General features: G+C 38.9%; 1 long non-coding RNA gene across 4 annotated transcripts in view; it reads left to right on the top strand.

Moving 5' to 3' along the window:
* LOC138759191 (uncharacterized) overlaps positions 1 to 27,993 on the top strand; it is a 111,809-nt gene that overhangs the window by 9,932 nt on the left and 73,884 nt on the right. For 2 of the 4 annotated variants that reach the window (XR_011354649.1, XR_011354650.1), the window contains exons 1-3: positions 4,537 to 4,672; positions 5,370 to 5,518; positions 16,390 to 16,477. This is a non-coding gene — a long non-coding RNA (uncharacterized lncRNA). Of the gene's footprint in view, positions 1 to 4,536; positions 4,673 to 5,369; positions 5,519 to 16,389; positions 16,524 to 27,993 lie in introns of those variants that run through there. The other 2 variants (XR_011354651.1, XR_011354652.1) reach the window with 2 other exon arrangements.

Genomic DNA, 27,993 nt, shown 5'->3' with positions numbered 1-27,993 from the left:
CTTTTTCTATATTTGCTATGTCCCTTTCCAACTGCTCCGTTTCCTGATTGTAGTCCTTCTTCATTTTGGTTACATAACTTATTATTTGCCCTCTGATGAATGCTTTCATTGCATCCCATAGTATAAACTTATCTTTCACTGATTCCGTATTTATTTCAAAGTATATTTTAATTTGTCTTTCAATTAATTCTCTAAAATCCTGCCTCTTAAGTAGCATGGAGTTTAATCTAAATCTATACATTCTTGGAGGGATGTCCTCTAACTCTATTGTCAATATCAGGGGTGAGTGGTCCGATAATAGTCTAGCTTTATATTCTGTTTTTCTAACTCTGTCTTGCATGCGAGCTGATAACAGGAATAGGTCTATTCTTGAGTATGTTTAAGTCTACCCGAATAATATGAATATTCCTTTTCCTTTGGGTGTTATTTCCTCCATATATCCAAAAGTTGCATTTCTTGCATCGATTTAATTATAAATTTGGTTACTTTGTTCTTTCTGTTAATTTTTTTCCCAGTTTTATCCATGTTTGAATCCAAATTAAGGTTGAAATCCCCTCCTATTAGTATGTTCCCTTGCGTGTCTGCTATCTTCAAAAAAATATCTTGCATAAATTTTTGATCTTCTTCGTTAAGTGAATATACATTGAGTAAATTCCAAAACTCCGAATATATCTGACATTTTATCATTACATATCTCCCTGCTGGATCTATTATTTCCTCTTCTATTTTAATTGGTACATTTTTACTGATTAATATAGCTACTCCTCTAGCTTTTGAATTATATGACGCTGCTGTTACATGTCCTATCCAATCTCTCTTTAATTTCTTGTGCTCCATTTCAGTTAAGTGTGTTTCTTGCACAAATGCTATATCAATTTTTTATTTTTTCAGTAAATTTAGCAGTTTCTTCTTTTTGATTTGGTTATGTATTCCGTTAATATTTAAAGTCATATAGTTCAACATAGCCATTTCATACTTTGTTTATCTTTCCTTTCCATTTCCTCATCATTACCTTTCATTCTTATCCATTTCTGCTTTCTTTTTTTGAACACTTTATAAGACAACATTTCTAAACCATCAAACATTTCCCATATTCTCCTATCTAAAATTTCTTTAACCCCCACTATCCCCTCCCCTTCCTTGCCCTTGTCGGGCAACCACATCTCCCCTCTCCATTTGGATTTGTGAATTCACTCGCAAGCGTCAACTGATTTCGCAGTGACCGTAACTCCTCCCCACCCAGCCCCCCCCAGAAAAGATTTCAATTTTCATATACAACTAAGGTCACTCTCTTAATTCCTTCCTTACTTCCTCTCTTCCCTTTCTTTCCCTTATTAATTCTTATCTATACTCTATATATTTTCTTTTAAATACGCATACACTCATGTATACACATATATACATACACACACACACATATACATATATATATATACCCATATACACACATACATATAGTTCGATGGCAGTCTCTTCAATCTGAGGCGCCTGCAAGCTCACACCAAGACACAAGAGAAACTTGTCCGTGAACTACTCTTTGCAGACGATGCCGCTTTAGTTGCCCATTCAGAGCCAGCTCTTCAGCGCTTGACGTCCTGCTTTGCGGAAACTGCCAAAATGTTTGGCCTGGAAGTCAGCCTGAAGAAAACTGAGGTCCTCCATCAGCCAGCTCCCCACCATGACTACCAGCCCCCCCACATCTCCATCGGGCACACAAAACTCAAAACAGTCAACCAGTTTACCTATCTCGGCTGCTCCATTTCATCAGATGCAAGGATCGACAATGAGATAGACAACAGACTCGCCAAGGCAAATAGCGCCTTTGGAAGACTACACAAAAGAGTCTGGAAAAACAACCAACTGAAAAACCTCACAAAGATAAGCGTATACAGAGCCGTTTCATCCCTATCGTCGAAGTACTCGAGATGGCAGAGGTCGACAGCATCGAGTCCACGCTGCTGAAGATCCAGCTGCGCTGGATGGGTCACGTCTCCAGAATGGAGGACCATCGCCTTCCCAAGATCGTGTTATATGGCGAGCTCTCCACTTGCCACCGTGACAGAGGTGCACCAAAGAAAAGGTACAAGGACTGCCTAAAGAAATCTCTTGGTGCCTGCCACATTGACCACCGCCAGTGGGCTGATATCGCCTCAAACCGTGCATCTTGGCGCCTCACAGTTTGGCGGGCAGCAACCTCCTTTGAAGAAGACCGCAGAGCCCACCTCACTGACAAAAGGCAAAGGAGGAAAAACCCAACACCCAACCCCAACCAACCAATGTTCCCCTGCAGCCGCTGCAACCGTGTCTGCCTGTCCCGCATCGGACTTGTCAGCCACAAACGAGCCTGCAGCTGACGTGGACTTTTACCCCCTCCATAAATCTTCGTCCGCGAAGCCAAGCCAAAGAGAAGACATGTCTTGATCTCTCTGTCTGTTTTGTAGTTGTTCTGCAAATTTTCGTGCTTCCTCCGGATCCGAGAATAATCTGTTTTGCTGCCCTGGAATAACTATTTTAAGTACCGCTGGGTACTTTAGCATAAATTTATATCCTTTTTTCCATAGGATCGCTTTTGCTGTATTAAACTCCTTTCTCTTCTTCAGGAGTTCAAAACTTATGTCTGGATAGAAAAATATTTTTTGACCTTTTTATTCCAGTGGCTTTTTGTCTTCTCTTATTTTCTTCATTGCTTTCTCCAATATATTTTCTCTTGTTGTATATCTTAGGAATTTTACTAAAATGGATCTTGGTTTTTGTTGTGGCTGTGCTTTAGGGGCTAATGTTCTATGTGCCCTTTCTATTTCCATTTCTTCCTGTAATTCTGGTCTTCCTAGGACCCTGGGGATCCAATCTTTTATAAATTCTCTCATATTCTTGCCTTCTTCATCTTCCTTAAGGCCCACTATCTTTATATTATTTCTTCTATTATAATTTTCCATTATATCTATCTTCTGAGCTAACAGCTCTTGTGTCTCTTTAACTTTTTTATTAGATTCTTCTAATTTCTTTTTTAAGTCCTCTACTTCCATTTCTACGGCTCTTTCTCGTTCTTCCACCTTGTCCACTCTTTTTCCTATATCTGACATGACCATCCCTAATCTATTCATTTTTTCTTCTGTACTTTTAATTCTTCTTTTTATTTCACTAAATTCTTGTGATTGCCATTCTTTTACTGATTCCATATATTCTTTAAAAAAAATATCCATTGTCTTGCCCTTCTCTTCTTCTTCCATTTCTCTATGTTCTTCTTCTTCTTCTTCTTCCTCTGGGTTGGTCATCTGTTGTTTCCTTGATTTTTTTTTACTCTCTTCTTTCTTGTTCTCGTTGTTTTCTATGTTATCTTGATGTTGTTGTGCTGTGGCTGTCATTCTCAGCTGTGGAGATCGACTTCTCAGCTGGTCCCCTCTCCCGTCAGTGTTTTTTTTGTCTTGCGCGGTTGCACACTTTTGCTTGGCTCCGCGAGCCATTTTTGTAGTCCCGAGCTCGGGACTTCGACTGACCTGAGGGAGCGGGCTTCTCTCTCCACAGCGGGCCTCCTCGGACAGGTAAGGCCTTCACCTTCTTCTTCCGATGTCTTTTCTTCTTCTCTTCTTCCCGTTGCTTTCGACTTTTCTTTCTTCGCTGCCATTTTCTTCCCACCTTTACTTTCATTTTATTTTAATTTTTGTGTTTGTGCCTTTGTGTTTTCTGTGTTTTTTTTTCAACTTTTCCGGAGAGGGCTGGAGTTCCCCGACAGGCCACTACTCCATCACGTGACTCCCCTCCATGTCATCTTTCCATTACTAAATAGGAATCTGATTTCCATGTCACTACAACTACTAACACAATTTTCATAAAAAATGGTCAATGTGTTTGCTACTATAGCCCTGGGGGAAAAGTGCTGGCTATCCACCCTATCTAGGCCTCACATAATCTTGTTGTCCTCTATAAAATCTCCTCTCATTCTTCTTCACTTCAGAGAGGAAAGGCCCAACTAACTATGCTAACCTTGACTCATAAGACATTCTCCAGGCAACATTCTGGTAAATCTCCTCTGCATCCTCTCCATAGCTTCCACATCCTTCCATAATGAGGTGACCAGAACAATACGATATTCCACATGGTCTAACCAGAATTTTATGGAGCTGCAACATTAACTCTCGACTCTTGAACTTAATTGACTGAAAAATGAAGGCCAACATATCAATAAGCCTTAACTACCCTACCAACCTGTATGGTATCCTTGAGAGATGTATGGATTTGGACCACAAGGTCCCTCTGTTCCTCCACACTGTTAAGAATCCTACCATTAACTATATACTCTGCCTTTAAGTTTGACCTTCCAAAATGCATCACCTCACATTAATCCAAATTGAACTCCATTTGCCACTTATAAAAAAAATCCAAGCCCTTCACAATCTCTGATTCCCTTTCATCTAGAACTACAAAGTCCAACAAATTTCCCTTTTAAAAATCCATGTTCTTATTCCTATTTTCTAAGTGTGTGGCTCCTGTTCCCTTAATAACAGATACCAAGGCTAATTGATTTTGATTCCTCATTTTCTCTGTTGATCCTTTCTTGAATATTAGGTAACAATTTCTTGCCTCCAATCTGTGGGAAGTGTTCTGGATGCTTTGTAAATTTTGTTGAAGATGAATGCAAGCATGGATCTCTATGGCCACCACCTATGAGTAGGTAGGGTCAATGCATCATATTTATACTATTTTTTTTCTGTGTATTGCCTGTACATTTTTTGTTCGCCCCTGGTGGTTTGCAGAGGTTTGGTATGACGTGAAAACCCTGGCAAATTTCTACAGAGGTGTGGTGGAAAGTGTGCTGATTGGCTATATCAAGGTCTGGTTCAGGGACACCAATACCCCTGAGCGTAAAGCCCTGCAAAAGGTAGTGGACACAGTCCAGGGCATCACAGGCAAAACCCTCCCCCACCATCCGTTGGAGAGCAGCAGCAATCATCAGGGATCCACACCGCCCAGCACATGCTCTGTTCTCAATGCTGCCATCAGGAAAGAGGTCTACATGTCACAAGACTTGCACCACCAGGTTCAGGGACAGCTGCTCCCCTTCCACCATCAGTCTCCTCAACGACAAACTCAATCAGGGACTCATTTAAGGACTCTTGTGGACTTTATTGATTTCTCTCACTCTCTCAGTTTGTTCACATTTCTTTATTTGTTTACACGTGTACGTTATGTACAGTTTTTCTTGCACTACCAATAAGTGGTAATTCTGCCACGCCTGCAGGAAAAACGAATCTCAGGGTTGTATGTGATGCCCTGTATGTACTCTGAACAATAAATAGGAAGTGGGAAAAGATGAGAGGGGTCGTCACATGGAAAAGTTAACTTTGCTCATCTCTCTCTCTCTCTTTCAGATATTTTACTGGAGAGAAACTTTATTGGAAAGCGCTTGCTCCCATGAATGACACGAACAGGAAAGGGTTAACCTGTTGCTCCGTTTAAAGGGGGCGGTTGTAATGTGACGGGGTGGGACAGCCAGGTGACGTCGGCGCTACTTTTCTCGGTAAGGGGCGGAGCTTCCGAGCCCTCCATCACACGGCCGCAACTTTGGGGTGGGTGGGGTTTAAAGCACCCAGCGCGCATGCCTGACCCTGGTGGCGGCGTGCCGAAATGCGACGTCACTGGACCACTCTTGAGCATGTGCTGTGCCCGCGGAGGCCATGTGTGGCGATGCGGTCGAATGACAGTCCCGTGAAAACCTAATGCGCATGCGCGGTCTGTGGTCTCTCCACTCAGCGGACACACGTGCATTAGCCGAGAGGGATTCAAAATACAAGAAAGCCAATCCACTGCAAAATTCCAATGGTCAAGCAGCACCATCAGTGGGGTAAAAGGAAGAGTCGATGTTTCAAAGTGAAACCGTTCATCAGATCTCCAAGCCTCCTTACTTAACATCAATCCTGTTCGACTCAGAACCTTGGCCATTCCTTTTCTCCCACTGATGCTGCTTGGACTGCTGAGTTCCTCTGGCAGATTACAACGAAAGATTGAGCAAATTAGGTCTATTCTTTGGAGCGTAGAAGGTTGAGAGGGGGTTTGATAGAGGTATTTAAGATAATGAGAGGGATAGGTAGAGTTGATGTGGATAGGTAGAGAGATTGAAACAAGAGGGGCAAAGTTTAAGGGGCAAAACTTTAGAAGTAACATGAGGGGGAACTTCTTTACTCAGAGTGGTGGCTGTGTGGAATGAGCTTCCAGGAGAAGTAGTGGCAGCAGGGTCAATGTCATTTAAGGAAAAATTGTATAGGTACGTGGATGGGAGGGGAATGGAGGGTTGTGGGCAGGGTGCAGGTAGGTGGAACTAGAGGAGAGGACTTAGTTCGGTGTGTACTAGAAGGGCCAAAATGGCCAGTTTCCATGCTGTAATTGTTATATGGTAGATATAGAGGTAGATTGTGTCTGGCTTCAGATTTCAGCATCTGCATTCTCATGTGTTATTTCAAGATTATTTTATTGTTAGGTAATAGAACAGAAAATGTGATATTACATGAAATTTCCTTTAGTCTACCATGAGGCAAAGACTTGCCATCAGCAGAAATTGCCCAGGGCTCCTTAAAGCCAGACAAAGAGAAGCAAAAGAGTTGATGCTGTTTGACCTGCTAAGTTTCTATAGCATTGTGTTTTTACTTCAACCACGGTGTCTGCAGACTTTAGTATTTCACTGGAGTCCTCCCAAGGTCATTGAATGTCCATGACTTCACCTCCAGCATTCCTGCAGCCACACATCCTTCAGTCCAAACCATCAACAACTTGAGTTCCAGATGCATACCTCTGACATAATCCAGAAGCCTCCAGTGCTCACTTGCATCCCTGATTCGATACCTCTTCAGCCAGCCTCCAGCAGTCCGCAGCCTGGTGTAAGTCCCTTGACCCCAAGTCACCTGCAGCCTACGAAGGTTCCTTGCCTCAAGTCACCAATGGTCTGCTGTCTGTGTGTTCTTCACCCTCAGACTGCTCATTGATCCACAGCCTTGGTCGCCATCCTGTGGGTCATTTCCTCTGCTCCTCAAATGGGAGGTGGTCTCCCCATTTTCTGGTACCTGCACCAGTCCTCTGCTTTCCACAATCTGCAACCCCTTGAGGCTGCTGCCAAGCACTGGTTTTGCCATCATGGTCATGGGATTTTAAATAAACCTCCTTTAACAGGCCGCTTAAAGCCTGTACAGAGCACATGGTAGTTGGACCCCACAGGGGAGCACTGAGACTTCACTCCTCACTCTCCACGGGTCCACACCAGTGGCAGCTCCAGCACCACCAACATTTTTTAAATCTGCAGTAAAGGGGTTTCTGAGGTGCAAATAATCTGACAACACAAATTCTTGTGTGCGTTTGTAAAGCAACTTTCAAGCCACTAATAATAATATTTGATGGTATTCGCGAATGTCTGGATGCAATACATAGATTAATGTCATTACTAATGCACAAAATGAAATTAGAATAGAGAACATAGTACGCAACTGCACAGTACAGGGCCTTCAGCCCTCGATGTTGAGCCAACCCATATATTCCTTTAAAACAAAGTACTAAACTATCTTTTCTTTGGCTTGGCTTCGCGGACGAAGATTTATGGAGGGGGTAAAAAGTCCACGTCAGCTGCAGGCTCGTTTGTGGCTGACCAGTCCGATGCGGGACAGGCAGACACGATTGCAGCGGTTGCAAGGGAAAATTGGTTGGTTGGGGTTGGGTGTTGGGTTTTTCCTCCTTTGCCTTTTGTCAGTGAGGTGGGCTCTGCGGTCTTCTTCAAAGGAGGCTGCTGCCCGCCAAACTGTGAGGCGCCAAGATGCACGGTTTGAGGCGTTATCAGCCCACTGGCGGTGGTCAATGTGGCAGGCACCAAGAGATTTCTTTAGGCAGTCCTTGTACCTTTTCTTTGGTGCACCTCTGTCACGGTGGCCAGTGGAGAGCTCGCCATATAATACGATCTTGGGAAGGCGATGGTCCTCCATTCTGGAGACGTGACCCATCCAGCGCAGCTGGATCTTCAGCAGCGTGGACTCGATGCTGTCGACCTCTGCCATCTCGAGTACCTCGACGTTAGGGGTGTGAGCGCTCCAATGGATGTTGAGGATGGAGCGGAGACAACGCTGGTGGAAGCGTTCTAGGAGCCGTAGGTGGTGCCGGTAGAGGACCCATGATTCGGAGCCGAACAGGAGTGTGGGTATGACAACGGCTCTGTATACGCTTATCTTTGTGAGGTTTTTCAGTTGGTTGTTTTTCCAGACTCTTTTGTGTAGTCTTCCAAAGGCGCTATTTGCCTTGGCGAGTCTGTTGTCTATCTCATTGTCGATCCTTGCATCTGATGAAATGGTGCAGCCGAGATAGGTAAACTGGTTGACCGTTTTGAGTTTTGTGTGCCCGATGGAGATGTGGGGGGGCTGGTAGTCATGGTGGGGAGCTGGCTGATGGAGGACCTCAGTTTTCTTCAGGCTGACTTCCAGGCCAAACATTTTGGCAGTTTCCGCAAAGCAGGACGTCAAGCGCTGAAGAGCTGGCTCTGAATGGGCAACTAAAGCGGCATCATCTGCAAAGAGTAGTTCACGGACAAGTTTCTCTTGTGTCTTGGTGTGAGCTTGCAGGCGCCTCAGATTGAAGAGACTGCCATCCGTGCGGTACCGGATGTAAACAGCGTCTTCATTGTTGGGGTCTTTCATGGCTTGGTTCAGCATCATGCTGAAGAAGATTGAAAAGAGGGTTGGTGCGAGAACACAGCCTTGCTTCACGCCATTGTTAATGGAGAAGGGTTCAGAGAGCTCATTGCTGTATCTGACCCGACCTTGTTGGTTTTCGTGCAGTTGGATAATCATGTTGAGGAACTTTGGGGGACATCCGATGCGCTCTAGTATTTGCCAAAGCCCTTTCCTGCTCACGGTGTCGAAGGCTTTGGTGAGGTCAACAAAGGTGATGTAGAGTCCTTTGTTTTGTTCTCTGCACTTTTCTTGGAGCTGTCTGAGGGCAAAGACCATGTCAGTGGTTCCTCTGTTTGCGCGAAAGCCGCACTGTGATTCTGGGAGAATATTCTCAGCGACACTAGGTATTATTCTATTTAGTAGAATCCTAGCGAAGATTTTGCCTGCAATGGAGAGCAACGTGATTCCCCTGTAGTTTGAGCAGTCTGATTTCTCGCCTTTGTTTTTGTACAGGGTGATGATGGTGGCATCACGAAGATCCTGAGGCAGTTTACCTTGGTCCCAACAAAGCTTGAAAAACTCATGCAGTTTGGCATGCAGAGTTTTGCCGCCAGCCTTCCAGACTTCTGGGGGGATTCCATCCATACCTGCTGCTTTGCCACTTTTCAGTTGTTCGATTGCCTTATATGTCTCATCCAGGGTGGGAACCTCATCCAGCTCTAGCCTTAGGGGCTGTTGAGGGAGCTGGACCCCTTAACCCTCTATTTTTCTTTTCTTGCATGACCAAGAGTCTTTTGTATGACCCTAATGTTCCAGCCTCCACCATCATCCCCAGCATTTCAGGCACTCACAACTCTCTGTGTAAAAAAATAACTTTACACTGATATCTCCCCTAAACTTCCCTCTCTTCACTTTGTACAGATGTCCTCTGCTGTTTGCTGATCCTGCCCTGGGAAACAGGCACTGGTTGTCCACCCTGTCTATGCCTTTCAGAATCTTGTAGGCTCTTCATTCCAAAGAGAAAAGTCCCAGCTCTGCTAACCTTGCTTCATAAAACATGTTTTTACAATCCAGGCAACATCCTGGTAAATCTCCTCTGCACCCTCTCTAGAGCTTCCACATCCTTCCTACAATGAGGTGACCAGAACTCAACAGAATCCTCCAAGTGTGGTCTCAGCAGAGATTTGTAGAGCTGCAACATGACCTCTTGAGTCCTGAACTCAAACCCCCTATTAATGAAGCCCGCGTCCCGTAGGCCTGCTTAACAATCCTATCAACCTGTGCAGCGACCTTGAAGGATGTATGGATTTGGAACCCAAGGTCCCTCTGTTCATACACACCCTTAAGTAACAGATTGTTAACCCTGTACTCAGCTTTCTGGTTTGTCCTTCCCAAATGCACCACCTCACACTTATCTGGAAAACAGAAAATCTCAACTTTTGCCTACCATAAAAGCACACGAAGAGGTGCCACGCATTGCCCTGTGCCCCTGACAATAAAACAAAGAGAAGCAAAAGAGAGACTCTACAGAGATACCGTGTCTGTGAATTCATCACTGATGTCCTCATAGCCTCTGCAGCTGAACAGCCTTGTATTTGATCAATTGGCGATCCCGAGCTCCCAGATCCAAACCTCGGTGGCCCTTCAGGAGTCCTTCTTGCCCTGTCACCCTCTTGAATCCCAGTACTGATCCCTGGTTCTCAAGAGCCACTTGCCAGCAGCTCACAGCGGTGTGGATCCTTCAGCCGCTGGTCCACTACTGTGGTCTCCCAGGCTTCTCCTTGATGGGGTGGGGATGGGAGGGGGGGAGGGGGAAAGTTGTGTTTTTTTGGAAAATTTTATTTATTAGTATCTTTCATACTCTTAAAATTAACTTGCAATATCATAACATAACAGATACTAAATAATTTTCACCCTCCCACCTCCCACCATCCCTAACTCCACAGATAGAAGAAAAAGATAGAAAAAAAAGAAAAGAAAGAACACATTCATCATAATAATTAAACCACATTAATGATACCATAATACATTTATTGATGAAAGTACCATATTTTCAGGGGAATTGGATTAGAAGGTCTGGATTCATAAATCTCACATATGGCTCCCAAATTTGACAAAATTTATCATAATCATCTCTCATATTATAAGTATTTTTTCTAATGGGAGATAATATTTTATTTCATTAAAGCATTCCTATTTTTACATTACTTTCCAATTTCCACATTTTAGCTACACATTTTCTCGGTATTGCTGTTGCGAGATTCAAAAATCTCTTTTAATATTTATCTAGTTCCAACTTAATGACTTCATCATATATATTACACAACAAAAAATTCTTGGATCTCATTTAACCTTCACTTTTAATATCTTCTCTAACATAACACATAATTCTTTCCAGAAATCTTTTTACCTTTTCATGCAACCATACTGAATGCAAGAAATTACCAATCTCTCTTTTATATTTAAAACATTTAGTAGAAAATTTTAGCTAAATTTATTCAACTTAGAGGGTGTATTATACATTTAATGTAAAAAATAATATTGAACCAATTGATATCAAGCATTGATTGTATTAGTTAAACTATCTCTACACAGTTTCATCCATATTTTTTCTTGAATTTGCATATTTAAATCCTGTTCCCACTTCAGTTCTATTTTTATACAAATCTTTATTTTCCTTTATTTCTTGTAATTTATTATATATAGTAGTTATAAATCTTCAAATTATAAAGGTATCTGTTATAACATATTCAAATTGCCTGCTCCGGGAGTCTCGTCCATTCCTAGTTTCTTCTTCAAATATTGTATTTTGTAATATCCCATATTTCATATTTCTCCTTTAATTGATCAAATTTCATAAAAATTGAACCTCTAAAACAGGTATTTTTTTATGTATCCATATTTTCTGTATACCTTTTTCATACCAATTTTCAAATAAAGAATTGTGTTCTCTCACTCTGGTGCCCTGTGCTGATCCCCCAGAGTCTACAACCCCATGTAGTCCATCACCAAGTATGGGCGCCACCATCCTTTTTTAAAAATAAAACACTGTTGGACCTTCTTAACAAGCTGCTTAAAGTCTGTATTGGGCTGTTGACATTTATGAGCAGGCAGTAGGACCCCGCAGAGGACCGCTATGTCTCTACTCCCCGTTCTCCCAAATCCACAGTATTGCCGCCATTACATCAGCTCCAGTAGTGTGCTATTTCTAGATATTCCATTAGTTTAATTATAGATAATATTAGGATGATGATACAATAAAATGAAAGAATTGTGCTGACTGAATGCTGAGCAAACAGACATTTCTGACTTGCTGAGATATCACTTATGGACAGTTCTCAGGGATAGAACTGGGGTGTGCCAGAATTAGAATATTACATCACAGAAATGTAACCTTTTGGGCCACTTTTGATGATAAAATGGCGGCGCTGCCAGAGCTGCTGTAATGGCGGAGCTGACCCTGGTGAGGTCCCGAAAGAGTGGAGAGCATAGTCACAGGGCTGCTCTGAAAGGTTCAACAATCCAGTCCAAATGCCAGCAGCTCTGTGCAGACATTAAATATCCTTTTAAAGGAGCTGATGGTGTTTTTAAACTAAGATCCTGCATCGATGGATCTGTGCAAAAGATGCCTGTGCTCGGCAGCACTCTGGGAAAGCAGAAGGCTGGTGCAGGGCACAAGAAACGGGGTGAACACCCTCTGCTGAGAAGCAAAGGAGATTACCTTAAAGGACGGTGACCATGGCAGCAGACCAGTGAGGGGATGAGCAGCTGAAGGACCCACACAGGCCGCAGACTACCTGCGGTCGGGGGATCTGCAGGGGCTGCGGGCAGCTGGAGATTGCTTAAGGGAACAGTATCGGAACCAGATTTGAGAGGGCCCTGGAGAGGGCAAGAAGGGCTACCGAAGGGTGCTGATCATTGTTGGAAGTTTGGATTTGGAGCTCAGGCTGCTGATGGATCGAACAGGAGTCTGTGCGCCTGCAGAGGCTGTGGAAGCACTGGATGTGAATCCACGGACACTCAGTGGCCCTGAAGGGACTCTCTTTTGCTTCTCCTCTTACTGTAAAGGGAGCCAAGCAACACTAAATGTAATTCTTTGCCTTATGGTAATAGTACATTTTATAAAATTTAGACATGCAGCACGGTAACAGACCATTCTAGTTCAGGAGTCCATGCTGCCTAATTACACCCAATTAACCTACAACCTCAGTACGTTTCAAATGGTGGGAGGAAGCCAGAGCTCCCAAGGAAAACCCACACAGACATGGGGAGAATGTACAAACTCCTTACTGTCCAAGAGGGATTCAAACTTGCCGCAATTACATGTTCAGTACTATTGCCCAACAATAAAAGAATCTTGAATCTTGAACTTTATTCATTGTTGATCATTACTCTGATCTACACTGGTCCCTTTTGCCGGCATTAGGCCTACATTCATCAATGTCGTATTGTCATGTGTAATGAGATTAGGATTAGTGTTTGTGTGCTATCCAGGCAAGTCAACTTGCACACCAGGTGGTGCAATAAGAACAGAGAACATAGGACAGGCCCTTCACCCTTCAATGTTGTGCTGACCCAGATATCCCTTCCAAACATTAAATTTAATTAACAATGTAGGGAGTAGTAAAAGTAAAATAGTGCAGGGTATAGAGGAACAAGGGCAGCTGCACGGTTAGTGCAATGTTGTTACAGCAATAGTGATTGGGACCGGGGTTTGAATCCCACAATTGTACCTCCTCCCCATGATTTCCCCTGGGGTTCCAGTTTCCTCCCATAATTCAAAACGTATTATGAGTTTAGGTCATTCGGGTGTAATTGGACGGCACGGGCTCATGGCCTGAAGGGCCAGTTACATTATTGTGGGTCTAAATTAAAAAAAATAAATATAGTGCATGGTACAGTTAAGCAAGAAAATTGGCAGCTGCTGGGGTTGAGTGCACCACACATAAGTGAAGGATTCCTGACAGAAGCCTCAAGCCCAAAACATTTACTGCCTTTTACTTCTCGTAGATGCTTCCTGACCAGCTGAGTTTCCCCAGCACTTTTGTGCAATGCGGAGTGCAGAGGAAAGCATAAAAACATCAAACCAATGAAGAGTTTCAGCTTGAAGCATCAACCATTCTTTTTCTCCCACTGAATTCCTCCAGCAGATTATTTTGGATACAAAGACAGAACACAGGATATTAGAGAAAAGAACATAAACAGAGTGCAGGGTTCAGAGAAACGTGAGCCACCCATTAACACTGGCACCTCCTCAAAAGAATTCATGATAAGTTAAACATGTCTTCCCGTTCATAAATTCAATCATATTGTTCTCCAAGCATTCTGTAGTTACATTGACCTGAAGTATTAACTGCTTTGACATGAGTTTTTCCACCTCTCCTCTTTGTACTTCTGGATACAACTGAGGTTTGTTGTTTATTTTCACCTAGTTGTTCAGGATATTTCAATGTGTAGAAATAAATTGTAAAGATGATAATGTAAATATAGAAGTTTAAGGTTGAAAAAGATTAGGAGAAAAGGAGTGATGTTATACTTATAGAAAAATGTATAGTGTTTCTCTGGGGGGACTGGGGAAGGGGGAAGATCTGCTACTGCAAAATCTGTTGACACACAGTTATTATTGCAACCCAAGTGGATAAGGGAGTTGTGGTTGTCTGGCAAGGAGTCAAAAACAACACAATATGGGAGGATGGTTAATGTTATTTTGGTTAGGAGTATATTTTGTGTTAGTTTTTGTGGGGATTTCTGGGGTATTTTGTTTTTTAGCCATGTCACCGTGCACAGAGACGAGCAAGAATAATTTAAAGAATAATACTGCAGATGGAGGGGTTGAAGAGGTGAGAGAGAATTGAAAACAGAGGTATAATATGGGTACATTGAATTATATGACTTTAAATATTAATGGAATACACAACCAAATTAAAAGGAAAAGGTTACTGACATTACTCAAAAAGGAAAGAGTAGACATTGCATTTGTGCAAGAAACACACATAACCAAGATAGAACATAGTAAATTGAAGAGAGACTGGGTAGGTCATGCAGTGGCATCATCATACAATTCAAAAGCCAGGGGAGTAGATGTACTAGTTGACAAGAATTTGCTAATTAATATAAAGGACGTAATAACAGATCCAGTGGACAGGTATGTAATGATGAAGTGCCAGATTTACTCAGAATTTTGGAATTTGCTAAATATTTATGTACCTAATGAAGAAGATCAGGAATTCATGCAGAACATCTTCCTAAAGATAACGGATACACAGGGACATATTTTGCTTGGGGGGGGGCGGGCGGATTTCAACTTCAACCTGGACCCAGTGATACTGGGAAGACAATTAACAAAAAGAATAAAGTAACCAAATTCACACTAAAATCAATGCAGGATGTGAAATTAATTTATATATGGAGGAAGCAATACTCAGAAGAAAGAGAGTGCTCATATTACTCGAATAGACATAAGACCTATTCAAGGATAGATATATTCTTGCTGTCGGTGCAGATCCAAGGGACAGTTAGAAAGACCAAAATCAAAGCAAGACTATTATCTGACCACTCACCCTTGTTATTAACAATTGAATTAGAGGATATCCCACCAAAAACATATAGTTGGAGGCTAAACCCTGTACTGTTAAAAAAGCAAAATTTCAGGGAATATATTGAACATATTTCGAGATAAATACAGAGTCAGTAAAAGATAAATTCATACCATGGGACACAATGAAGGCCTTTATTAGAGGACAAATAATTAGCTATACAACTAAAATTAAAAAAGAATATAACCGGGAAGTAGAACAGTTGGAAAAGCAATTATAGAAAAGGAATTAGTGAAAAGAGAAGACATAGAGAAAAAGAGAGAATTGGCAGAGAAAAAAATTAAAATATGAAACACTACAAACATATAAAGTGGAGAAAAATATAATGAAAACAAAGCAAAGATATTATGAATTGGAAGAGAAAACCCACAAAATATTGGCCTGGCAACTTAAAGTAGAGCAAGCTAAAAGATCCATACTAGCGACAAGAAAAGATGATAAACAGATTACATACAACCCATTAGAGATTAATAAAAACTTTTAAAAATTCTATAAACAATTATCAAATCAAAAATACAGGAAAGAGCGACAAAATTGACTAATTTTTATCTAATATCAAACTACCACAACTACAAGTAGAAGATCAAAACAAACTGACAAAACCATTTAAAATTGAAGAAGTACAGGATATTAATGAAACTACAAAACAATAAAACACCAGGTGAAGATGGATTCCCTATAGAATTTTATAAAGTATTTGAGAACCTATTAATTCCGCCCCTCCTAGAAATAATGGAGCAGGTGGAAGAGACCCAAAACTTACCAGAATCACGTAAAACTGCAATCACTGTAATTCCAAAAATGGGAAAGGACCTTGTCACCAGTGTCATACAGACCAATATCCTTACTAAATGCAGATTACAAATTAATAGCAAAACTATTAACAAACAGGCTGACTGACTGTGCACTGAAATTGGTAATCCAGGATCAAACTGGATTTTAAAAAAAAGACAAGCAGAAGATATTGTTTGCAAACTTCCTAATTTAATCCATGTAGCACAAATGAATAAAATGCCAACGGTGGCTATTACGCTGGATGCAGAGAAAGCATTCGACAGGGTAGAATGGAATTATCTGTTTAAAGTGCTACAGAAATTTAAACTACTGGAAACATTTATTAATTGGATTCTTTCTTTGGCTTGGCTTCGCAGATGAAGATTTATGGAGGGGTATGTCCACGTCTGCTGATGAGGGGGAGGACGTGGACCTGTCCTCGGGCCTACGCAAAGGAGCTTTTAGGTGAAGTGCAGTGTGCGCAGTACTGGCCCCACCCTTTACACCTATGGTTCGTATGCCGTGGCCAAGCAAGCTGGGACGTGGCAATGAGGTCCTTGGGTCGTAGGTTTTATATCAGAGTGACCTTCTCCTTTGCAGGTTGCTTAACCGGGCTGAAGCGTCAAATAACTTGGCGCGATTACTTAACATAATATATTTAGCTCAATCAAATAAGGACTCCAATATAATAGTATTATTAGACACAGAAAAGGTATTCTACAGACTTGAATGACCTTTTTTGTTTAAAACAATAGAAAAGTTAGGTATAGGATGAGGATTTATTAACTGGATTAGGGCATTATATCAAAATCCACGAGCAAAAATAATAACCAATAGTCAAACATCAGGAATGTTCACGTTGAGTCAATCAAGTAGGCAAGGCTGCCCCCTCTCTCCGGCATTATTTGTTATAGCGATAGAACCTCTAGCAGAAATGATGAGGGGGCCATCTATAATGGACTGCTAGTAAAGGTAGTAATAAATGGATATTGTCATCAAATTGAGCAGGTCAACAAGACAGGGATGCCCATTGTCCCCCTCACTCTTCGCCTTGGTTATAGAACCATTGGTGGAGTTGTTAAGGAAGGAAACTATTATAAAAGGAATAAAATTAAAAGAGGAAGAATATAAAATTAGCCTATTCACGGATGAATAGTAGTATATTTAACAGAGCCAGATAGATCAATAAAAAAGCTATATATGAAACTGAAAGAATATGGAGAGATATCAGGATGCAAGGCTAACATTAATAAAAGTGAAGTGATGCCAAAGATTAAAGTTGATTATACATAATTTAAAAAAGAATCCCCTTTTAAATGGCAATCCTGATTACCTTGGTACCAGGATAGATAATAACCTAAAACATTTATATAAATTAAACTACCAACCACTAATAAAAAAAATATAGGAAGATATAGAGAATTGGAAAGAGCTGCTGTTAACTTTAATAGGGTGAGTAAACTGCATTAAGATGAATGTGTTTAGGGGGAAGTCACGTGATGGAGTAGTGACCGGTAAGAAAATACCAGCCCTCTCCAGAAAAGTAAAAAAAAGGTAGAGAAAAAACAAAGTCACTAACACAGAAACCATAACAAATTGAAAGTGAAAGTGTGGAGAAAGTGGCAGCAAAGAAAGAAAAACCAAAAACAACGGGAAGAAAAGAAGAAGGAAGGATGTCAGAAGAGGAAGGTGAAGGCCTTACCGGTACGAGGAAGCCCGCGTGGAGAGAGAAGCCCGCTCCCTGAGGTCAGTGGAAACCCCAAACTCAGGACTACAAAGATGGCTCACGGAGCCAAACAAAAGTGCGCAAGACAAAAACAACACCGACGGGAGGGGGGACCAGCTGAGGAGTAAATCTCCACAGCTGAAACAGACAAGTATAACACGACAGCAAGACTCTCAACAGGAAAACATAGAAAATAACGGGAACAAGAAGGAAGAGAATAAAAATAGGAAATCAAAGAAACAACAGATGACAAACTCAGAGGAAGAAGACCAACACCAAGACACCTTTAATAAAAATAAGAAGAACAAAAATACCCAACAAAATAAAACAAACAACCCAACAAGAAAAACAGAAGAGACAGAGGTAAAGGACAAAGATCCTGGAGTGGACTCAGAAGAAGAGGAGGGAGAACACAGAGAAATGGAAGATGAAGGGAAGGGCAAGTACATGGATATATTTTTTTTAAAGAATATATGGAATCAGTAAAAGAATGGCAGTCACAAGAATTCAGTGAAATAAAAAGAAGAAGAAAAAGTACAGAAGAAAAAGTGAATAGATTAGAGATGATCATGACAGATATAGGAAAAAGAGTAGACAAGGTGGAAGAACGAGAAACAGCCATAGCAATGGAAGTAGATGACTTAAAAAAGAAATTAGAAGAATCTGATAAAAAAAAGTTAAATAAACACAGGAGCTGTTAGTTCAGAAGATAGATTTAATGGAAAATTATAATAGAAGAAACAATATAAAGATAGTGGGCCTTAAGGAAGATGAAGAAGGCAAAAATATGAAAGAATTTATAAAAGAATGGATTCCCAGGGTCCTAGGAAGACCAGAATTACAGGAAGAAATCGAAATAGAAAGGGCACACAGAACATTAGCCCCTAAACCACAACCACAAGAAAAATCAAGATTCATTCTTGTAAAATTCCTAAGATATACAACAAGAGAAAATATATGGGAGAAGGCAATGAAAAAAATAAGAGAAGACAAAAAAACCACTTGAATACAAGGGTCAAAATTTTTTTTTCTATCCAGATACAAGTTTTGAACTCCTGAAGAAGAGGAAGGAGTTTAATGCAGCAAAAACGACCCTATGGAAAAAAAGGCTATAAATTTATGTTAAAATACCCAGCGGTACTTAAAATAGTTATACCGGGGCAGCAAACCAAACTATTCTCGGATCCAGAAAAGTCACGAAAATTTTCAGAACAACTACAAAACAGACAGAGAGATGTAACAAGAACAAAAATGACAACAAACTATATATATATATATACATATATAAAGAGTATAAGTAAGAACTAAGAAGGGAAAGAAAGGGAAGAAAGGAAGTAAGGAGGGAATTAAGAGAATGACCTTTGTTATATATGAAGATTAAAATCTTTTCTGGGGGGGGGCTGGGTGGGGAAGAATAACAGTCACTGCAAAATCAGTTGACGCTTGCGAACGGATTCACAAATCCAAATGGAGAGGGGAGATGTGGTTGCCTGACAAGGGACAAAGGGCAACTCAGAAAGGAGAGGGACTATTGGGGTTAAAGGAATTTTAGATATGAGAATAGTGGAAATATTTTATGATTTAGAAATGTTGTCTCATAATGTGTTCAAAAAAAAAGCAGAAATGGATAAGAAGGGAAGGTGGTGATGAGGAAATGGAAAGGAAAGATAAACAAAGTATGAAATGACTATGTTGAACTATATGACTTTAAATATTAATGGAATACATAACCAAATCAAAAGGAAGAAACTGCTAAATTTACTGAAAAAAGAAAAAATTGATATAGCATTTGTGCAAGAAACGCATTTAACTGAATTGGAGCACAAGAAATTAAAGAGAGATTGGATAGGACATGTAACAGCAGCATCATATAATTCAAAAGCCAGAGGAGTACCTATATTAATCAATAAAAATGTACCAATCAAAATAGAAGAGGAAATAATAGATCCAGCAGCGAGATATGTAATGATAAAATGTCAGATATATTCAGAATTTTGGAATTTACTCAATGTATAGTCACTTAACAAAGAAGATCAAAAATTTATGCAAGATATTTTTTTGAAGATAGCAGACACGCAAGGGAACATACTAATAGGAGGGGATTTCAACCTTAATTTGGATTCAAACATGGATAAAACTGGGAAAAAAATTAACAGAAAGAACAAAGTAACCAAATTTATAATTAAATCGGTGCAAGAAATGCAACTTTTGGATATATGGAGGAAACAACACCCAAAGGAAAAGGAATATTCATATTATTCGGGTAGACACAAAACATACTCAAGGATAGACCTATTCCTGTTATCAGCCCACATTCAAGGGAGAGTTAGGAAAACGGAATATAAAGCTAGACTATTATTGGATCACTCACCCCTGTTATTGGCACTAGAGCTAGAGGACATCCCACCAAGAATGTATAGATGGAGATTAAACTCCATGCTACATAAAAGACAGGAATTTAGAGAATTCATTGAACGACAAATTAAATGTACTTTGAAATAAATACGGAATCAGTGAAAGATAAGTTTATACTATGGGATGCAATGAAAGCGTTCATCAGAGGGCAAATAATAAGTTATGTAACCAAGATGAAGAAGGACTATAATCAGGAAACAGAGCAGTTGGAAAGGGAAATAACAAATATAGAAAAATAATTAGCAATAAAGGAAGATACAACTAAAAGAAGAAAATTGGCAGATATTAAAATATGAAACACTACAAACATATAAGGTGGAGAAGAACATAATGAAGACAAAACAGAAATATGAGCTAGGAGAAAAAACGCACAAAATTCTAGCGTGGCAGCTTAAGACAGAACAAACTAAAAGAATGGTATTGGCATTAAGAAAAAAGGACAAACAAATTACATATAATCCAACGGAGATCAATGAAAACTTCAGGGAATTCTATGAACAACTATATCAAACTGAAAACGAAGGGAAAGAAGACAAAATAGATGAATTTCTAACTAAAATTGAACTACCGAAATTACAAAGGGGCAAAATAAATTAATAAAACCATTTGAAATAGAAGAATTACAGGAGATATTTAAAAAAGTACCGAACAATAAAACACCAGGAGAGGATGGACTCCCAATAGAATTCTATAAAACATTTAATTGCTCCCCTCCTGGAAGTAATCAACCAGATTGATAAAACACAAAACATACCAGATTCATGCAAAACAGCAATAATTACAGTAATACCAAAGACAGGGAAAGATCCACTAGCACCAGCATCATATAGACCAATATCTCTACTTAACACAGATTATAAGATAATAGCTAAACTATTAGCAAACAGATTGGCCGACTATGTACCAAAAATAGTAAATCTAGACCAAACTAGATTTATTAAAAAAAGATGAACAAGGGACAATATCTGTAAATTTATTAACTTAATTCATGCAGTAGAAGGAAATAAAACTCCAACAGTAGCGGTTGCTTTAGATGCAGAGAAGGCCTTTGACAGAGTAGAATGGAATTATTTATTCAAAGTACTACAAAAATTCTGCCTACCAGAGAAATATATTAATTGGATTAAAGCATTATATAAGGGGCCATTGGCGAAAGTGACAGTAAATGATATATATTAAAACAATTTAACTTAAGCAGATCAACAAGGCAGGGATGTCTACTATCTCCCTCACTGTTCGCGTTAGCTATAGAACCACTAGCAGAACTGATAAGAACAGAAAATAAAATAAGAGGGATAAAAATAAAAGAGAAGGAATATAAAATCAGTCTATTTGCAGATGACATTATAATATACTTAACAGAACCAGAAATATCAATAAAAGGATTACATAGGAAATTGAAGGAATAATGAGAAGTATCGGGGTACAAGATCAACGCAAATAAAAGTGAAGCAATGCCAATGAATAATGCGGATTTCACAAAGTTTAAGAAAGAATTACCATTTAGATGGCAAACACAAGCAATGGGATAACTAAATAAAAATCTCGGCCATCTATATAAACTAAATTATCATCCATTAATGAAAAAATTACAAGACGACTTAGAACACACATGTCAAACTCTGGCCCGCGGGCCAAATTTGGCCCGCGATATAATTATATTTGGCCCGCAAGATCATTTCAAAAATGTATTAGAGGTGGCCCGCCCTGCAGCGAGAGCTGATGCTGTTTTTTGGTAATGTCACCCCCACCATCCTCCCCCTTCATTGGACATCCTTCCCCATTGTAACATGAGAAATTGTAACACGAGAAGTCTGTCGATGTCATCAGCCGGCAAGCCGGATGGAAGGCTTCCCGCACAACCAGTCACTTCTCCCACCTGTCGAGCGGTGCGGCAGATGGGCGAGCGCCTGTGATTTCCTGTCGGCGCGACGGGCATGGCAGGCTGCGCACGGCCCCCGGGTATCACGAGCCCCACACGACTGGCACCAGACGGCCCTTCCACAGCGCGAGCGCACTTCTCCCGGTCGTCACGGCCTTCAGCGCTTGCACCCGCGCAGACCCCAGGGACGGCTGGTTCGGCCCTGCACGCGAAGAAAGAGATGGTGGCTGTCCGCAAAGGCTGATCGGCAGCGCGCTGGGCCTGAGTGGGTGGGTAAGCAGGGGTGGGCAGAGGGTGTAGGTGAGGAGTAATGGACAGGGGAAGTTATGGTGGTGCGAGGGGCAGTTAGAGGGAGGGATGAGTAGAAGGAGGGGTGGATAGGGAAGAGGTAAAAGGGGAGGGGCAGGGCGAGTAGGGGAGGGGTGATTAGAGGGTGAGAGACGGGTAGAGGGAGGAACAGGTTGAGGGGAGAGGCAGTAGAGGGGCGTGTATAGGATGGGGTGGGTAGAGGCAGAGCGAGTGGAGTGAGGGGTGAGTAGAGGTTTGGTAAAGGACTGGTCAGGTAGAGGGATGGTGGGTCGAGGGTGAATAGAGGGCTAGAGCTTGAGGAGTGAGCAGGAAATGCTGAGTTCTGATGCAGGCCAAAATGGACACAGGGACCAAATATGTTTCCCTCAGGTCAAGCAAAGGGTGAACTTGAGCTACCTACTCCTGACCTATAACATTATCCTCCTAAAGTTATATCCTAAAGTTTAACATTACATATGTTGAAAGAAGAGAAAACACGCAGATGTTGTTGAAAATTTTCAATAAATATTTAGTTCGGCCCTCGACTTAGTCCAAGTTTTTAATTTTGGCCCTCCGTGAATTTGAGTTTGACACCCCTGACTTAGAGCATTGGAAAGACTTACCACTAACAGTCATAGGAAGGATAAATTGTATTAAAATGAACATCTTCCCAAGGATACAATACCTATTTCATTCATTACCAATTCACCTAACAGAGAAATTCTTCAAGGAGCTAAAGAAAATAATAAGGAAATTCTTATGGAAAGGGGGGAAACCGAGGATAGCACTAGATAAATTAACAGAATGGTACAAACAAGGAGGCTTACAACTACCAAACTTTAAGAATTATTATAGAGCCGCACAATTAAGATACCTATCAGATTTTTATCAAACAAGGGAAAAGCCAGATTGGACCAGATTAGAACTAGATAAAATAGGGGAGAAGATACCTGAAAATATACCATATAAATGGGATGAAAAATTGATGCAACGTAGGAATTCACCGGTATTGCATCATCTGCTCAACATTTGGAAGAAGATTTACGTAGAAAGGAATAAAACAAATTACCAACTACCAAAACTAATATTGACACAAAATCAACTAATCCCTTTCACAATAGATAACCTTTCCTTCAGCGAATGGGAGAGAAAAGGGATCAAAAGAATAGAAAATTGTTTTTCGGGAAATAAATTATTTTCCTTTGAACAAATGAAGGATAAATATAATATAACTCACGATATAATGTTTGCATACCACCAACTGAAAACCTACTTGAAGGACAAATTGGGAAACAGTCTGAGGTTACCAGAAGGAAGCAATTTTGAATATGTGATTACAGACACAATGATAATTTAAAAATTTATAACAAACATGTACATCATACTGCAAGAAAAGGAGAACGAGGAATCAAACGGTAAGCCTAAACAAAAATGGGAACAAGATCTAAACATAAAGATAAAAAATGAAACATGGGAAAAGCTATGCTCCGGAACTATGAGAAATACAATAAACACGAGGTTACGCATGATACAATATAACTGGATACACAGGCTATACATCACACCTCAAAAGTTAAATAAATGGGACCCAACAGTATCAGACAGATGTTTTCGCTGTAAAAAGGAAACAGGAACAACAATTCATGCAATTTGGACATGTGAGAAAGTGGAAAAATTTTGGGAAGATCTAAACCAGATATTAAATAAAATCACATAAAGCAATATACCAAAAAACCCAGAGATCTTCCTCCTAAGTAATATAAGAAATAAAGAATTTGGACTTGATTTGGATGGAGCACAAAAAAGATTTGTTATGATAGGCCTAGCTGTAGCAAAAAAATGTATTATGTCAACCTAGAAATAAGAATACTTGAGAATACAACAATGGTACATAGAAATGAATAAATGTATTCCATTAGAAAAAATAACATATAATTTAAGAAATAACATCACAATATTCGAACAAATATGGGAGCCATACATGAAATACAATAGAGAAATCCTACCATGGACTTCCACCACCTAAAATGACAGAAGGAGAAGACAACGAAAAGAACTGACTCAGTAAAATTTCTTGTTTATTTTTAGTAAGTGTCAACATTGTTTAACAAGTTTAATGTATCTTATAGTTTGAACTTCCAATAAATGGGAAGGGGAGTGAAGAAGGGAGGGGGGAAAAGGGGGAGAAAACGACACTATATATTCAAGAGAAAAAATGTCTGCATGTGTCTTGGTCAATATGGTTTATAGTGTGAAAAATAAAAAAATTAAAAAAAAGATGAATGTGTTTCCACGGGTGCAATCTCTATTCCAAACGTTACCAATTCCCCTGACAGAGGAATTGTTTACAGGACTGAAGGAAATAGGGAAATTTTTATGGAAAGGTAAAAAAAAAATCAAGAGTAACGTTAGAAAAATTAGCATGGAGATACAGTCAAGGAAGTCTGCAGCTACCAAAAATTATTATAGGGCAGCACAGTTAAGATATTTATCTTTTTTTTTATCAGAGTGGAGAAACACTGGACTGGACTAGGATTGAATTAGATCAATTGGGAGAAAATGTCCCAGAAAATGTACATTACAAATGGGAGTAGAAGCTGGTGCAATACAACAATTCACCAGTGTGACATCATAGACTTAAAATATGTTAGAGAATACACCTGGAAGGAAAAAAAATAAATGATCTAATACAGGAAATGTCATTGACACATAACCCATGAATCCCTTTTACAATAGATAATTAATTTTTCAAGAAATGGACTAGAAAAGGAATCAAGAAAATAGAAGACTGCTTTTCGGGAAATAATTTATTTTGAACAATTAACAGATAAATACGGAATAACACAAGGTACAATGTTTGCATATTACCAGTTGAAAACTTATTTAAAAGATAAACTGGGAAATAGCTCGAGATACCAGAAAGTAGCAGCTCTGAATATTTAATCACAGATGCAATGATAGTAAAATAAATTATAACCAACATGTACAACAAACTGCAATACAAGGAAGAGGATGAAACAAGGTATTAACCGAAACAAAATTGGGAAAAAGATTTAAATCTAAGGATAAAGAATGAAACATAGGAGGAGTTATGTACAGGAACGACGAGGAACTCAATAAATACTAGATTACATATGATACAATATAACCAGTTACATAGGCTATATATTACTCCTCAGAACATCGGATAGATGTTTCTGCTGTAAACAAGGGACTGGAATAACATTACACACAAATTGGACATGTTGAAAAGTGAAAACTTTCTGGGAAGATTTACACTTAACATTGAACAAAAATACACCAAAAGATCCAGAAATTTAAATAATATAAGAGACAAAAAACTAGGACTAAAATTAGATAGCGCTAACAGCAGCAAAAAAGTCTATTATGACAACTTGGAAAATGGAAGCAAGCCTTGAAATACAACAGTGGTACAGAAATGTACAAGTGTATTCCATTAGAAAAAATTACATACAATCTAAAAGACAAGTATACATTATTTGAACAAATTTGGGAACCATACATAAAATATGTTAGAAAATGCCAACCTCAAACCTCCATCTCTTAAAGACAACACAATACGATTTAAATATGTAAAAGTGGGTGATACAACTTCTTTGCTTTTTGTTGTTTTCTTTGTTTTGTGTGTTTTATTATTTATTGGTTTTTGAAGGGGGTGGGAAGGGGGAAGGGATGAGGGGGAAAAGGAAAAAAAAAGGAAATGTTACTGTATATTTTAATGATGAACACTTGTATATATTGTAACTGATATGGTTCATGGTGCAATAAATTTAAAAATTACAAAACAAAACCCACTAAAGAAAGGAGATCATCAACTTTACAGCTGTGAAACCAACAATCACCTCCAGAACGGATTGAGAGCTCATATTTTCAAACCAATTATTTGTAAATATGGTCTCCATACTTTCAAAAAGAAATGATATTTATCCTGTAGGTTATCTTTTCAAGAGGGACACATAATTTCAATTCAGTCTACCACATTTGAATCTCCAATACCAAATCAGATTTCTAAGTGATAGCCAAACATATTTTAGATACAACTAAAACTAATTGTAAAAATTTAATTTGATACATACTTAATCTTAATTTTAAACTAATCATTTTAATATCTCCTAATAAAAACAACATTTGATCAAATGGAAGTTTAACTTTTAATAGTTTTTCCAAAAATAATTTAACTTGTATCCAAAAGGTTTTAACTTTGGGGCATAACCAAATCAAGTGAGAAAAAGAACCTATCTCTTTTACACATCTAAAACATAAATGTGAAGATATTAAATTAAATCTTTTTAATTTTTATGGGGTAAAAAATTATATTGGACTAACCTGTACCTTACGTTAATAAGTTTAGTGATATTAGTTCTACATACATTTCTCCAATCATGTTCATCTATCTTTCTATTCAAATCAGTTTCACATTTTAATCTTGATTTATGAATATTTAATTTAGAATTTTCCTTCATAATAATTTATTCATCTCTGAAATAAATTTGTTTATATCCCCTTTAGTAAGTAATAATTCTAAAGCAGATTGTCTAGGTAATTTTAAACTGTAACCTAATTTTTCAGTTAAAAAAGCTTTTAACTTAACAAAAAAAAGTATTATTAGGAATTTTATATTTTCCCTTCATTTGATTAAAAGTAATAAATTTCCCAGCCTCAAAACAATCTTCCATCTTTTTAATTTCCAATTGATTCCATTTCTTTAAAAACTGATTATTAACAGTAAACGGAAAAAAGTTTATTCTGATAGAAAGGCATTTTAGGTGAAATCATATCTTTTCTACCTATCTTATAATCAATTTTATTCCATAATTCATAATGTCAGTGGATCTTTACCAACTAGTAATTTTGAATTCCATATATAAATAAATTCTTGCATATACCACTCACCAATTTTAGTTAATTCTATATTTTCCCAGACTGAAGACTTATTTAAGTCAAATATTCCACTAATACATTTCAATTGAGCAGATTTATAATAATTCTGAAAATGTGGAAGTTGAAAACCACCTAATTCAAATTTCCAAGTTAGTTTTTCCAAAGACACTCTAACCATTTTCATTTTCCATACAAAATTCACAATTAAATTAAGATCCTCAAAAATTATTTTAATTATTTGACAAGGAATAGATTGAAAGAGATATTGGATCCTTAGAAAAATATTCATTTCAATACAATTTACACTACCTATTAAAGTTATAGGTCACCTATTTAAATCATCTTTAACTTTATTAAGTAGAATAAACAATTCAATGTAAACAAATTATCTACATTTTTATCAATTTTAATTCCTCAATAATTGGATTTTGTGTCCATTTAAATTGAGCAATTTGCTTACACCAACCATAGTCCCCCTCAACTAATGGCATAATTTCACTTTTATCCCAATTGATTTTATAACCAGATATTTCTCCATAATCTTGTAATTTCTTATATAGTGAACTTAATGAATTTTCAGGATCTGTTATATAAATTAAAACAATCAGCAAACATATTAATCTTAAATTCCTCACTATTAACTTTAATTCCTTTAATATTATTATCTTGTCTTAATACTTGTACTAAGGGTTCAATTGCCAAAACAAATAATGCTGGAGATAAAGGACATCCTTATCTAGCAGATCTCGTTAATGAAAAAGGAGGAGG

Source organism: Narcine bancroftii, chromosome 3 (assembly GCF_036971445.1).
Source record: "Narcine bancroftii isolate sNarBan1 chromosome 3, sNarBan1.hap1, whole genome shotgun sequence".
Taxonomy (NCBI): Eukaryota; Metazoa; Chordata; class Chondrichthyes; order Torpediniformes; family Narcinidae; genus Narcine; species Narcine bancroftii.
Note: the sequence above shows the minus strand (reverse complement) of the source record. Positions and strands in the feature narration are given on the sequence as shown.